Source organism: Neophocaena asiaeorientalis, unplaced genomic scaffold, assembly GCF_003031525.2.
Source record: "Neophocaena asiaeorientalis asiaeorientalis breed wild unplaced genomic scaffold, Neophocaena_asiaeorientalis_V1.1 scaffold449, whole genome shotgun sequence".
NCBI lineage: Eukaryota > Metazoa > Chordata > Mammalia > Artiodactyla > Phocoenidae > Neophocaena > Neophocaena asiaeorientalis.
In genome coordinates, this window is record NW_020175027.1 from 2,887,853 (window position 1) to 2,902,873 (window position 15,021).

At 41.8% G+C, this 15,021-nt stretch overlaps 1 protein-coding gene across 9 annotated transcripts in view; it reads right to left on the minus strand.

Moving 5' to 3' along the window:
- RNF38 (ring finger protein 38) overlaps positions 1 to 15,021 on the minus strand; it is a 121,626-nt gene that overhangs the window by 53,240 nt on the left and 53,365 nt on the right. For 3 of the 9 annotated variants that reach the window (XM_024762985.1, XM_024762983.1, XM_024762981.1), the window contains exon 1: positions 4,192 to 4,311. The exons of 4 other annotated variants lie outside the window; for them this stretch is intronic. The gene's annotated coding sequence lies outside the window, so the exon portion shown is untranslated. Of the gene's footprint in view, positions 1 to 4,191; positions 4,534 to 4,702; positions 4,835 to 15,021 lie in introns of those variants that run through there. 2 more of the 9 variants (XM_024762980.1, XM_024762978.1) reach the window with 2 other exon arrangements.

Consider the following 15,021-nt stretch of genomic DNA (forward strand, 5'->3'; position numbering starts at 1 on the left):
GCTGAGCATTACAAGGACATGGTAACTTCAGCCTTCTCTCAGGATGCACCTATATTTAAAAAGTCCTGCCATGAAAATATTCCTGAGATGGGACTGAATCTGCAACTCCCTACACATCTCATTTCTAATGTTTATCTACATATAACTATATGACTAATTCGCCCAGCATAACTGTTTTGTATTTCACAAGACTAGAATTATAGAAAACAGTTTAACCTTTTAAGCAATAACACATTACTATTTTAAGGACATCTTCTGTTTAATGTGGCCTTCCCTGTCTTGGTAACCATAATATAACCAACAATTTAACCTTTGTGTTAGAGTGTAGTATTATTGTTACTGTGGCAAATTGTTGCAGTTATTGTGTTAAAAATAACATTGGACTTAGGTCTACATATTGTCCCAGAACTTGCATCCTCCAAAATCACTTCTGATGACAGCTTCCTTCATTTACATTTTTCTCATATAAGTGAAGTAGAGGATATACAGGTGTATGATCTCTAGGCCAGTATTAAATAATGTACTTTCCACAAAATAAATTGCTCAAAAGGCCAAACGGCCTTCTCCAAAATGGCCACATTACTCTCCAGAAAAAAAATTGTTCACTGTTACAAAAGCTGCATACCATCTGCTCAAAGGCACTCAAATCATAGGCTAACAGACAAAGGGAAAAAAAAAAAACAAAAAATGATGAGTTAGGTGCTTGGTCAATGTTGACTCGAACAAGTGCCTTACTCCTCCTCTAGGTCCAAGTCTGGGTACCTAAAAAATGAAGAGGTCGAATCCAAATTATCTAAAAATCCAAATATTCTCACTGCTTCCATGATGGCAAATATTAATCTCCTGGAAAATAATCAAGGAGATTTCATTAACAAATTAACAGTTCGAATAATTGATCTTTCATCTGACAAATTCTGAGATTATATTCCAAAATATGAGAAAAGCCATAAGCACAAATATGTCCATCACATTACAGCAACAATTTAAAAGGGAACTAGAAGTAACCTAAATGTTTAACAAATAAGTATTTGTTAAGTGAGATTATGGTATGTGTGCTTGGCGGACTATTATGCAGTCATTAAACCATTCAAGAACTGGTACTACTTACCGGGGAAGGATCATTACTGTCCAGCAATGGGACACTCTCTTTTTAAAATAAACTATTATTCCCATTATTGAGTTAAGGCAAACAACAAACTGGGCCCATGTCTTTCTGGGAACAGAGCAGAACCAGGGCTGGTGAAAATAGCCGAAAGGCTCCACCCTCCTTTCTCACCCCACAGTCCAACAAATTAATGGGAAAGGGGGGAAGGGAGGCACGTGCAACTAAGGAAGTCTCTAACCATTACATGTACTGAGCAGGTGAACATAAAGGTTAGGTAGGAAAAGTTAAGATTTACACATTCTTTTAATAAATTTTTCTTTCCTTCACTTCTACAATCCAGATTTGCATGCACAAGGATTATTTTCCCCTCAAGGAAGTATGTCTAAAATCATTTTACTTACGCTGGTAACCTCAAAGTAGATTGCTCTAAACCATCTTTTCAAGATTTATCTCTTAAGAATTACATGGATTTGGAAAATATCTAGACCATGACCAGTCCAAATCAATATAAAATTTATACATATATACACACACATACACACATCTGAAAAGATGAAGTGTGACTGAGTGCTTTGTAAGTCTTACTGAATAAAAGTCACAATTAATTCAAATACTTATTGCATTTCTACCATGTGCTAGATGCTGTGAAAACAAAAAAGTATTTCTTGCCCTCAAAGAGATTCAGTCTAGGGAGGGACAAATTCAACAGGAATAAATGAGGACAACAGGGTCCCCTAACATAGAGGGGAGAAGGAAAGGTGTTCAGATCTTTTAAAAACGAACATGAAAAAAAAAAAAGGAACATGAAATGACAGAAGAGCTGGGGGAAAAATAAGACTGTGTACATGGCCCCTCTTTGTCTACTTGCTCAAATCTCACTCGTTAATTCATTATAGAGTTCAAGCATTTGCTTCATCTACAAATAGACAATGTGATGTTAGGAATCTAACATTTACTGAACACATTAACTAGACTACAACTATAGAGTTCAAATATGTGTTTACAATCCATACACTCTGTCGAGAGAAAACATAAAGCAAACTATGATTTAACCAAAGATGAACCGACATGGAAACAGATGCCTGATATATGTGGTTAGCAGGAAAACAACCAGAAAACTAGTGACTAAGACCCAGACACTACACAACAATCACAGGACTAATCAAGAACTACCTTACCGGGGCTTCCCTGGTGACGCAGTGGTTAAGAATCCGCCTGCCAATGCAGGGGGCACAGGTTCAAGCCCTGGTCCGGGAAGATCCCCCATGCCACGGAGCAACTAAGCCCGTGCCCCACAACTACTGAGCCTGCATTCTAGAGCCTGCGAGCCACAACTATTGAGCCCGCATGCCACAACTACTGAAGCCCGCGCGCCTAGAGCCCGTGCTCCACAACAAGAGAAGTCACGGTAATGAGTAGCCTGTGTGTGCACCGCAAAGAAGAGTAGCCCCTGCTCGCCACAACTAGAGAAAGCCTACACGCAGTAACGATGACCCAACACAGCCCAAAATAAATAAAATAAACAGTCTAGCGATGTAACTAAAAGCCTCATCCAAAGCAACTGCAGACACAACAGGTCTACACTCCACGTTATGATGCTAACATATTCAGTTATGTCTAACTGTGCCATCCTCTGTCCACCCTTGCTCAAAATTCAGATTGCTCTAGTACAGAAAATTCTCAATATTTACTCAGATTAATAACTTCCAACTTAAGTTTAGCTATAAAAATTGGATGGGTAGATAAAACTCAACAAGTACAGAAACACACTACCTTCCAGAGTCACAGAAGATATCAGAAGTGGAGGGACCACAGAGAACATTTAAATCCAACTCTCATATTTTACAGATGAGGACTTGAGGAGCACATGGCTAATTTGTGGCAAAATTTATTCAACTATAGCCTCTCAAGGCTACCAAGTCTTTTAGAAACAAGCCTTACAAAAAAATTACAAATATCAACTTAAAATTGAACCCCTATAATGAATAGATTTAAGGTTTAATAGGTTTTCAAGTGAAATATACTATGCCAATACGTTTATGAGCCAGCAAGAGCTGGAGTACATTAAATGATACAATTCCTACTTAAAAATCCAGTTAGCAATTTTCACCTATTTACTGCAAGTATTGAATACATGCCAGCTGCAATGTAACTGATCTGACCCCTATATTTGGTCTTGTATTGTTACTCCTATAGAAACCCAATTTCTTCCAATGGAAGACAGAAACAATTTTACTTTGATCCCAACTGTCCCTAGATCCTCATTAAGTTTTGATTTCTTAAGAACTGAGAGAATGGCTTTAAAAAATAAATTTAGACTAGTTACCAGGGCTGCTACCTACTTAAAGGAATTTTGCGGTAATTGTGTTAACAACAGTACCTGCAATCGAGGCCAAATAGTATCCAAAAAGGCCTGCAATTCTAAGGTAATAAACGACTGTGAATGATTTGCATACTTAAATTTTCGTATATTAAGTGCGCCTCGTAAGAAAAGAGAAAAGGCAATTCAATATTACATTATTCGTTTCTATTTACGGTGCAAGAACTAACATACCCAACTTTTAATGTTAATAGTATACATCATTTTTGCAGCATAAAGAAAAAACAAGGTCTTACAAGTCCTACACACGTAAACGAAAACTTTACTCTCTTTGGCCCTCAATACTTTGAAAAACTCTCGGCTCAAAACCAACCTCTTCCATTCTTCAGCCCTGAAAGGAAGAATTCCCAACCCGAGAACAAAACGCAGCCTGTTCAGAAACCCGCGGCGTCACAAGGACGGAGACAGGACCCTTCTGACTGGGTTCTGCGTTGTCCTGAGTGACATCATTTTACCTGCGCCTGGGCAAAAAGGGAGGGAGCGAAAGAGCGAGGCCATCTGCCAGACGCGGCGGGCCGGCGCTCCCGAGGGCTGTGCCCGCACCTCCTCGCCGCTGCCTCGGGAACAAAGAGCGCCGGGCGGCCCGGCCGCGCCCCGCTGAACACCAAGCAACCTCATCTCTAGCGCGGTCCCGCAGGCTCCCAACAGCCCAAGGCTCGGCCCGTCCCGCCCTCGTGCGGGAACCAACGGCTGCGGCAGCCAGTACCTGCAAAGGAAGGCTCCGCCCTGCGGGGCTACTCCCGCGGCTCCTCGCTGGGCCACCGCCTCCTATTGTGACCGCTCGTCCAGCCAGCGGCCAGCTCGCCAGATCCTCTGTTCCCGGGCCTTCTCAACCCTGGAACCCGGGCTCCGACCGACGCGCTATCACGGCGCTTCCTTCCTCCCGGCACCATCACACGGGCCGCGCCAAGAAACGACGGCTGCACGCCCAGAGCTGACAAAAGTCGGCTAACGCCTCGGGGGCTCCATCCTCTCGGCCCCCGCGCCCTAACCGCCCCGGCCGCCGCACGACCCCGCACCGCTGCACGAGGGGGCCCCGCCCCGCTGCGCCCCTCCCCGGTGCTCGCTGACCGGACGCGCCGGCGCAGTCCCCTGCGCTGCGCGCGCAAGCGACACCCCCCCCCACCGCTAGGCCGCAAGATGCGCGAGCACGCGGCCCTCCCACTTCTCGGGTCTGGGTCGCTCCCACCCCACCCCGCCCCCTCTCCTGAACAAACCTCGCGATCCCAGGGCGCGAGACCGCCAGTCGCTCCGCCCCTTTCCCCCTCGGCTTATCTCCGCGCGCGGAGCCCCCTTTGTTTCCACCCGCGGAGGGAGGGGGCGGGGCAGGCTGCGCACGTCCAGGCGCGCGACTCGGACTAGTTCCGGCAACAGAGCCGTCGCGCCGCACCCCTGCGCAGCCCCGCCCTGCCCCGCCCCCCACGCCTGGCGCCCGGAAAGGCTGCCGCTATGCCGGGCCGCGGGCGGGCCGAGCCTACGAGTTCTATATATTTCTCCCCAAGTGTTGCTGCAAGTCCGTGCGTACCGCCTCCAAAACTCAGCCATCAAACAGTAATTAACCTCACTCAAATTCCCAATATAGTATGTATTCATGTGGCCCAAATGTTAGGAATTTTTATTGACGTAGAGAGAGGTGATTTGGCCAAGGTGTCTTTGGCCAAGGTGTCTCAATGGAGAGTCAGGTTCAAACCCAACTTGTACTACTGTAAGGCTCAATTAAACAGTTATTCATATTGTGCTGAGGACAGGAAATGAGATAGGTACGAAGACCGAAGCTGGCATGGTGCCTGTCCTAATCACGTTCGAGATCTAAAAGAGGAAGTAAGATCTTCCATAAAAGCGCAATAAATACAAGGACAAAATAGTTTAAATGGTATCGGAGGAAAAGAGGGCAGTCAAGGGGACAGTATCGAAGAAGTGGGTTTTAAGCAGATAGGAATTATGTCTTCAAGGATGGTGATCATATTTCAGTCCAATCATCAAAAGCCCAGGTTCTGGTTCTTTTGGCATTACTTAAACCAGTCTCCTTCCTGCTGTGGGCCTCAGCTGCCTCCTGTAGAAAATTAGGGAACCAGACTAAAATGATGTTCCAGGACCCTCTGAACCTCTATGCATTGATATGAATAACACGAAAGGGTAATTATTTGTGAACATCTGTCTCCCATATCACACTGGGCGACCTGTTTTGACTCTGTAACCCTAAGGTCTAAACCTACAGCCTGAAATACAACAGCAGGTGCTTAGCAACTGCTGAATTCAAAGTTCCAGCAATAACATCACAGGTTTTTACAACTCCTGGACAAAGAGAGGCTAGAATGAGATAACTTGCCCCCATGAACAAGTCCCCTCCCCCAGCCCCACACCCCCATATGTAGCCCAGTTATCTAGCTGACTGTTCTCCCAAAGCCCTCTCTGGCTAGTCTTCCAAAGCAGCCAATTTGGAGATGATTACATCCAAACTTTTAAGGTTCCCCCCCCCCATTTCACAGCACAGAGTCATAAATCCCAACCACACCTTTAGGTGCATCCAATGTAATCCACTTCTAACATCTGGATCCCCCATAATACCCCCTTTACGGCTGTGGATTCACCTAGCATTACAGATCTTCCAACAGAATCTCAGCTATATAAGCTTCCTTACATAATACAGACCACCCTGAAACAGCTTTTCTTGTTTACTTGGGCATGGGCTATGTAATGATAGGGGGAAATAGAGACAAAAATTGGGAACAGGGAGGGAAATTACCATTTGGAAGCTGTCCAATCCTAAGAGTCAGGTTCCTCAAGTGCTGAATTTCAGCAGCAAATATCTATTACAGTCCTCCAGGGTTCCTAACCCTTAAGCTTATGTGAATTCCCCCTGGGCTTCAGCCAATCCTTTGTTAGGCACTCTTTGAGAACCCTTCTCAAATGGCTGAGATCTTAGTTAACTGGGATCTGAAGGCTTCACCTAAGAAGTCTGTCTACATGTAAACAATGCTCCCACACCTCAAGGTTGAATTGTTGGAAATTCGTACTGCAATTTCTTTTCTAGTTGATTTTCTTAACCAGAAAATCTGGTACCCTGCTAATAAACACCTGATGAGTGGGTTACGTTTTAAGGTGGGCCACTGACCACCTAATGTGGCAGGAAGTAAATTATGCCAGAGCAGTGGCTCAACCCCAGTCCACCTAAAATTCTACTTGGTGTCGGTCCAAAAAGGTGGGAAGCCTTGTTGGAGAGGTGTCCAATGGATCTTTCTGCAATGATGGAAATGTTCAACATCTGCAGCATCCAAAAGGTAGCCATTAGCTACATACATATGGCTACTGAGTGAGCACCTAAAATGGGGCTAGTGCAACTAATGCATTAACCAGGATTGTTTAAATAGTCACATGTGGCTAGGGGACAGTACAGCACTTGTGCGAAAAGTAGTTGCTTGTAGCAAGAACTTTTGAGAATTCTGACTCCAAGACTGCCCTTTAAAATTCGTTTTCATGACAGAAATGAAAACTGTGAATGCCTACTAAAAACTTCTTCCTGGGGTACCTAAGTCATTTAAGTCCCCTCAACTTCTAAAATAAAAATATACCAGTATGTTGCTTACCAAAGAGGAAAATATTGCAGTTCCTTCAAATGTATCTGGTCACTGGGATTGTCTACCCTGGTGCCCTATCAGTCTAACACATGGGAATGACAGCGGAGATTTTTTTATTGGGCAGCATGGGATCCAGAGATAAATTAAGTGGTATTGATCTCTTTACAATATTGAATCTTCAATCTGTAAACAGGTAAGATGAACCCTTCTATTTACCGGAGTTGCTGATTTTTTCAATAATGCTTCACAGTTTTCTGTAGAGATCTTGCACATTTGTTCTAGGGTCTATTCTAGGTTTTATATATAATTATTAATTCTAATAGTTTTGTTAATTTTTTTTCAGTTTTCTACATATACAGTCCTGTTGGCAGAAAATGACTGTTCAATTTCTTTCTTTCCAACGTGGTTTCCTCTTGTCTGCGCTTGCGAGGACCTCCAGTTCAATGCTAAATAGATACAGTGAGAGCATGCATCTTCATCTTATTCCAAAACTGGAAAGCTGGGCTTCCCTGGTGGCACAGTGGTTGAGAGTCCGCCTGCCGATGCAGGGGACACAGGTTCGTGCCCCGGTCCGGGAAGATCCCACATGCTGCGGAATGGCTGGGCCCATGAGCCATGGCCGCTGAGCCTGCGAGTCCAGAGCCCTCAACGGGAAAGGCCACAATAGTGAGAGGCCTGCATACAGCAAAAACAAACAAACAAAAAAACTGGAAAGCTTCCAACATTTCACCATTAAGTATGATGTTGGCTGTAGGTTTTTTGTAGATTCCTTTAGCAAATCAAGGGAGTTCGTTCTTATTTCAAATTTGTTAAAAGTTTATCATAAAATGGATATTTAATTTCATCAAAATTTTCTGTATATGAGATAATCATGGATTTTCTGTTACTGGGTGAATTACCTCGATTGTTTTTTGGAGGTTAAACCAATTTTACATTCCTAATAAAATCATGTCATACTGCACTACTCTTTTTATATATTGTTGGATTTGGTTTGCTAATATTTTGCTTAGAATTTTTACATCTGTGTTCTTAAGTGAGATTAGCTGTTATTTTCCATTTTTTGTAATGTCCTTATCAAGTTTTGTTACAGATATTATGCTAGCCTCAGAAAATGAATCACAGAGTATTCTCTCTCTTTCTATTCTCTACAAGAGTTTCTATAAGATTGGTGTTATGCCTCCTTTAAATGTTTGGTAGAATTTGCTGGTTAGCTATCTGAACTTGGAATTAGATTTCTTTAGTAGTTATGGATTTCTTGTCAGATTTTGTCTTTTCCTTATTTCTTTTCTTTTCTTTCTTTTTTTTTTTTTGGCCACACCGAGCAGCATGCGAGATCTTAGTTCTCCGACAAGGGATCGAACCCATGCCTCCTGCATTGGAAGCATGGAGTCTTAACCAATTAGACTACCAGGGAAGTCCCTTTTCCTTATTTCTAACAAAAGAAAAACAATTATAATCTTAGGACATATATAAGGAAGATCTCATTCTGAAACTCACAGGCAACAAGAGAAAAAAATAGATAAATTGGATTACTTCAAAATGAAAAGGGAACCTACGGAATAGAAAATATTTCCAAATCATGTCTGATAAGAGGTTAATATCCAGAATATATAAAGAACTACAACCAAACAAAATCCAAAACCTGATTATAAAATGGGCAAAGCACTGAAATAGACACTTCTCCAAAGACATACAAATGTCCAGTAAGCACATGAAAATATGTTCAACATCACTAGTCAGGAGGGAAATGCAAATCAAAACCACAATGATACTACCTCACACTCATTAGGATGGCTACTATTAAACAAAACAGAAAACAACAAGTGGTGACAAGGATGTGGAAAAACTGGAATCCTTGTGCACTCCTGATGGGAATGTAAAATGGTGCAGTCACTTTGGAAAACAAAATAGTGGTTCCTCAAAACATTAAAAATAGAAAAAAAAGAAAGAAAGAAAGAAATGATCTAACAATTCCACTTCTAGGCATATACCCAAAAGAGTTGAAAGCAGGGTCTAAAAGAGATATCTGTGCACCTATGTTCCAGCAGCATTATTCACAATAGCCAAAACATGGAAGCAACCCAAGTGGCCATCCATGGATGAATAAACAAAATGTATTATACACATACAATGGAATATTATTCAGCCTTTAAAGGGAAGGAAGTTCTGAGGCATGCTACAACATGGATGAACTTTGACAACATTATGCTAAGTCAGTCACAAAAAGACATTATATGACTTCACTTGTATGAGGTACATAGAGCACTCAAATTCAGAGACAGAAAGTAAAGGGCGACTGCCAAGGGTTGGGGGGAGAAGAGAGTGAATTATTGTTTAACGGATATAGTTTCCATTTTGCAACATAAAAGAGTGCTACAGATTGGTTGTACGATGTGAATGTACTTATTAACACTACTGAACTATACACCTAAAACTGGTTAAGATGGTAAATTTTATGTTGCAGATTTTACCACAATTTTTAAAAATTCTTATCACAATAGGAAAAGGGATATTTAAAAAAATATAACATCACTCCTTTGCTTAAAACCTTCCAAAAGGCTTCCATAATACGCAGAATTGAAACTTCTTTCCCTGGCTTACCAAGATCCACTTGATCTAGTCTGTGCCTACCCCTTCAACCTCATCTCATACCACCACTTCCACCCTCATCCACCTTGCTTGTGCACAACAGCTTTCCTTCTGTTTGTTTCAATTTCTAGCCTTATGGCCTTTGCACTAGATGTTTCCTCTCCCTAGCATGTTCTCCTATGGTCCAGATTTTCTCGATTTGTTCTTTTCCATCTGTCAGATCTTAGCTTAAGTGTCATCTTCTTAAAGGCCTTCCCTAACACCTAATCTAGAGTAGCCAACTGCCCAATTACTTGCACAGTACTTAAGAGTGTCTGATTATTTACTGGTTTACATATACAGTTCATTTTCTGTCCCATCCACAAAAAATAAGCACCCAAAGAACAAGGACCTTCTTTGTCAGTCTTTTCACCATGGTACTCTGGTGACTCAATTATCCCTGGCACATAGTAGGCACTTATAAATATTTGCTGAATGAATAAATGCACAATTTTTAAAAAATGACCTAAAGCTCCACAATTGAAGACAAGTTAAATAAATTACCATGTACCCTTATGGTGGAACATTATGTAGACATTTTAACTGATGTTTAATGTATATATAATGTGCAGATTATATTTTTCAATATGGCCATGATACGTTCTCCCATCCTTCATTCTCTTCATATTATGTAGACATTCCTCCCCAGTGGTAGGATTGATGCTCCCTCCTCTTGAATTTGGGCAGGTCTGTAACCATGGTGGAAGTGAAGCTTTGTGACTTCTGAAGTTAGGTCATAAAAGGCCATGCAGCACCTGTGTGGTCCTCTTGGGACAGTCACTCTTAGAATCAAAGCTGCCGTACTGTGAGGAAGCCCATGCTACATATAGGTGCTCAGGCTGAGGGCCCCAGTTGAAGTCCCAGCTAACAACCAGCATCAACCATCAGACATGTGAGTGAAGACATCGAGATGACTCCAACCTTAGCCACCATCTGACTGCAACTGCATGAGAAATTCCAAGCAAGAGCCCACCTAGCTGAGCACAGGAAACCCCAGAACCATGAAAGATACCAAAAGATATGCTTTGCACCACTGAGTTTTAGGATAATTAATTACACAGCCATAAATAATCAGTGCTTTAGTTTTGTTTTAACCATGCAGAGAATGCAAAGAAAAATTTGAAGAAAAAAAATGTATGTTAAGAGTGTTATCTATTGAAAGATGGTATGTTTACTTATGACATATTCTATTTCCCCACATTTCCCTAATGGAACACATGTAACGATATAATACGAGGCATATGGACTTCCCTGGTGGTCCAGTGGTTAAGAATCCACCTGCCAATGCAGGGGACAGAGGTTCGAGCCCTGCTCCAGGAAGATCGCACATGCCACAGAGCAACTAAGCCTGTGTGCCACAACTACTGAGCCTGCGCTGTAGAACCCGCGAGCCACAACTACTGCAGCCCTCATGCCTAGAGCCTGTGCTCCACAACAAAGAGAAGCCACCACAATGAGAAGCACGACAAAGAGTAGCCCCTGCTCACCGCAACTAGAGAAAGCCCGTGTGCAGCAACGAAGACCCAACGCAGCAAGCAAACAAGCAATAAATAAATAAATTAAATAATAATACGAGGCATAGGGAGATTTTTAAGCACAAGGGGCAAGAACAATAAAAGGACCTTTAACTGACATTTTTTAACTGACCAGAGAAGATTTAGGAATGGCCAATAAACATATAAAAAGATACTCAGCATAGTTAGTCACTAGAGAAATGCAAATTAAAACCACAATAAGATGCCACTTCACACTCACTACAGTGGCTATAATTTAAAAGACAACCAGAGGCTTCCCTGGTAGCACAGTGGTTAAGAATCCACTGGCTAATGCAGGGGACATGGGTTCAAGCCCTGGTCCGGGAAGATCCCACATGCCACAGAGCAACTAAGCCTGTGCGCCACAACTACTGAGCCTGCACTCTAGAGCCCGCGAGCCACAACTACTGAGCCCCTGTGCCACAACTACTGAAGCCCGCGTGCCTAGAGCCTGTGCTCCACAACAAGAGAAGCCACCGCAATGAGAAGCCCGGGCACCGCAACGAAGAGTAGCCCCCGCTCGCTGCAACTAGAGAAAGCCACACACAGCAATGAAGAATCAAAGCAGCAATCAATCAATCAATCAATTTATAAAAGACAACCAGGAAAAAAGTATTGGCAAGTATGTGAAGAAATTGGAACCCTCACTTGGAATGCAAAATGGTGCAGCCACTTTGGAAAAGTCTGGCAGATCCTCAAATTGTTAAAATCATGTGAAAACAAAAACACACTCACAGGCAAATGTTCACAGCAGTGTTATTCACAATAACCAGAGCATGGAAACAAATATCCACTAACTGGGGAATTGATAAACAAAATGTGCTAAACAAAATATTCCACACAATGGAATATTATTCACCCATAAAAAGGAATGAAGTACTGATTTATGCTACAACATAGACAAACCCATGAAATCATCATCCTAAGTGAGAGAAGCCAGACACAAAAGGCCACATATTGTGTGATTCCATTTATATGAAATGTGCAGAACAGGCAAATCCATAGAGACAGAAAGATTAGTGGTTGCCAGGAGCTGGCGGGAAGGAATAATGGGGAGTGCTTGTTAATGGGTATAGGTTTTTTGCGGGGTGGTGGTGATAAGTGTTCTAAAATTAGATAGTAGAGATAGATGAACAACTCTTTGAATATACTAAAAACCACTGTTTGAAAAGATGGAAAATATTTTACACAAATATAACTTTAAAAAATCCGGTTAATACTAAAATTCCAATTGCTGTTACTTCTGGGGAGAGGGATTGAAGGTAGTGCTGCATATCTTTTTACAATCAACATGTAATTTTTTTAAAAACTAAAAACTTAAAAAATTAAGATAAAAGGAAGTATACAGTCATGGAAGAAAAACCAGTATAGCACATTTCCCATCTTTCTGAAAGCAGTCTGTGTGCGAATACCTGTACACAAATCAGATTGGTACCGTCTTCCATGACAAAGGGACTGAAGGCTAGCAAAAGGAAGTTTTGTCCAGAAAAGACTTCTACTGAGGAGCCATTCACATGCAGTTTAGAAAGAACTCTCCATTTCCCTCTCTCAAATGGCCAGACTTCCCAGAAGTATTACCAGGCCACTATGAAAGAGTGTACCATTGAGGCTACAAATTAATTCATCTCACCTGAAGGAATAGTCTCCTTTTATCATATTGTTCAATGTTTTATCTCATTCTCAGGACAGACCTATTCCCCCATGTCAAGCTTGTTCTCACTGTGAAGATGACTACTTAATAATCCCCAGGTGACATTAGCTGATTTAGGTTAACTTCAATATCTAAGTGAAACATAAATATGCTATCACAATCACATTTTTGTGTTATTTTTATACTTTTAAACTGCTTCTACATAACCATCACATTTGATCAGTGCAATACAGCAACACACAATGTGAGGTTTCTTATAAAGAAGCACAGATTTCTGAGTATGAATCAGGGCAGGGGTGTCAGGTTAGAGAAGCCTGGAGTAACAAATAGTCATGAATCACAATGGAGGCCAAAAGGAGCTGGGCAAGAAAAAACTGACAGGCAAAGATTACCTGCCAAGTGACTTGGTTCACTGTGATTCTCCAGGGCCTTCTCCACTTGAAGATATTTTCCCCTGAGCATGTCAGAGTTGAGTGGGTAAAGCTACATTAGGAACAGATTTCTTCAGATGGTCAAGCACAGACTCTGGAATTAGGTAGCCTGTGTTTGAATCACAGTTTTACTACTTACTAACTGGGTAACCTTGGGGAAACTACTTAATCTATGTCTCACATTCCTCACCTACAAATGGGGATAAAACAACCCCTATTTCAAAGGGTGTTTAGAAGGTAATCTTCTCCCAATACTCCTATATCCCTTACCTGATTTATTATTCTTCATAACACAAATGAACTAACAGTATCTTTATTTATGTCTTGCCATCTCCCTAACCCACCTACAGAGAGCAAGTTCCATAAGAGTAAAGATTCCTGTCTGTTTTGTTCAATACACTGTCCCCAATGCCTAGAACAATGCTTAGTTCATAGTAGGTACTCAAATATTGATATATAATAAGTGTTTGCTACCTGGAAATTATAGGGTATGACATTGTGAATGAATATAAAAATATTGCTGGAGGGCTTTGTGTCAATTGCTATGCCCAATATAAACTGAACATGAGAGTATGTAACTCACAGTAGTTAACAGTAAACCTCAGAGCTGGAAACAGCTCCTTCCCACACTGTAGTGACAAGCCGATGTACAGCAGCAGAGAAACTTAAGTTGGAAAACAAGCCAAACCATGGAATTTGGGGGCTTGCCACCACTTCCAAGGTTGTAGAATGGAGGTCCGACAAATGGACTGGCCCTTTTTCTCCTTGGTTCCACCCACATCACACATGAATTAGTTAAAATTCAGACAATGTTTAAGAAAAATCAACTTTTGTTCCCAAATCTGAGAAACGGACCATGCCTGAAAGCTAAGTGAGGATAATAAGCAAAGCATCAATATGTGTTTTGACAATGTGTTCAGAATAGCTAGACAATTACTTTACATGGCTTGTATGAGGGACAGAAGATGTGATCTAGCTGCAGCACTCCAGGGTGACTCCTGAACAAGTCTCTTCTCCCACTGGGGTCACAGCTTGCAAGTTTATTTTAAAAAGAGGGTTGAATTAGCTGTGCTCTATAATCCCTTCAATTCTCAGAGAGAGAGAGAGAGAGAGAGAGAGAGAGAGAGAGAGAGAGAGAGAGAGAGAGCGAGAGCGAGCACACATACCTATCCAAGTGGCATATATCAGACAGCAGGTTTTGTTGCTGCTTTTGCAAAACCAATACCCATTTATTATAGAAAGAAAGAAGTCAGAAGCTGCTACAAACACAGAGATCTGATTCTTGTCCTATCCACCACTCTCCTCCCCAGAATGATGTCTAATGATCCTATTCAAAGCTGCAATCTGTAACATCCAACTCATGGTGGTCCTCATCCCACTTATTCTGCTGTACATTTCTTTAATCCATTGTGCTTATTGTAGCATACTATATTACTTATGTGTTATGTTTATTTTTTTTGTCTGCCTCCCCCAGTTAGACTGCACTCATGAAAAAACAGCAATCTTTGTTTTGTATCCTGATATATTCCCTAAGTGCCAAGAAACATAGCTGCCTATCAACAAATATTATTTGCTGACTGAACCAGTTGAATCAATTATAAATATAGTCAAGAGACCCTAATCCATTCTCTCCATTTCCCTCTGGTAAACCATCATAAATATATGCATGGTAGGCAGGAGAGGAGAGCAGTCTCTGACAGTTCTTTGATCTGC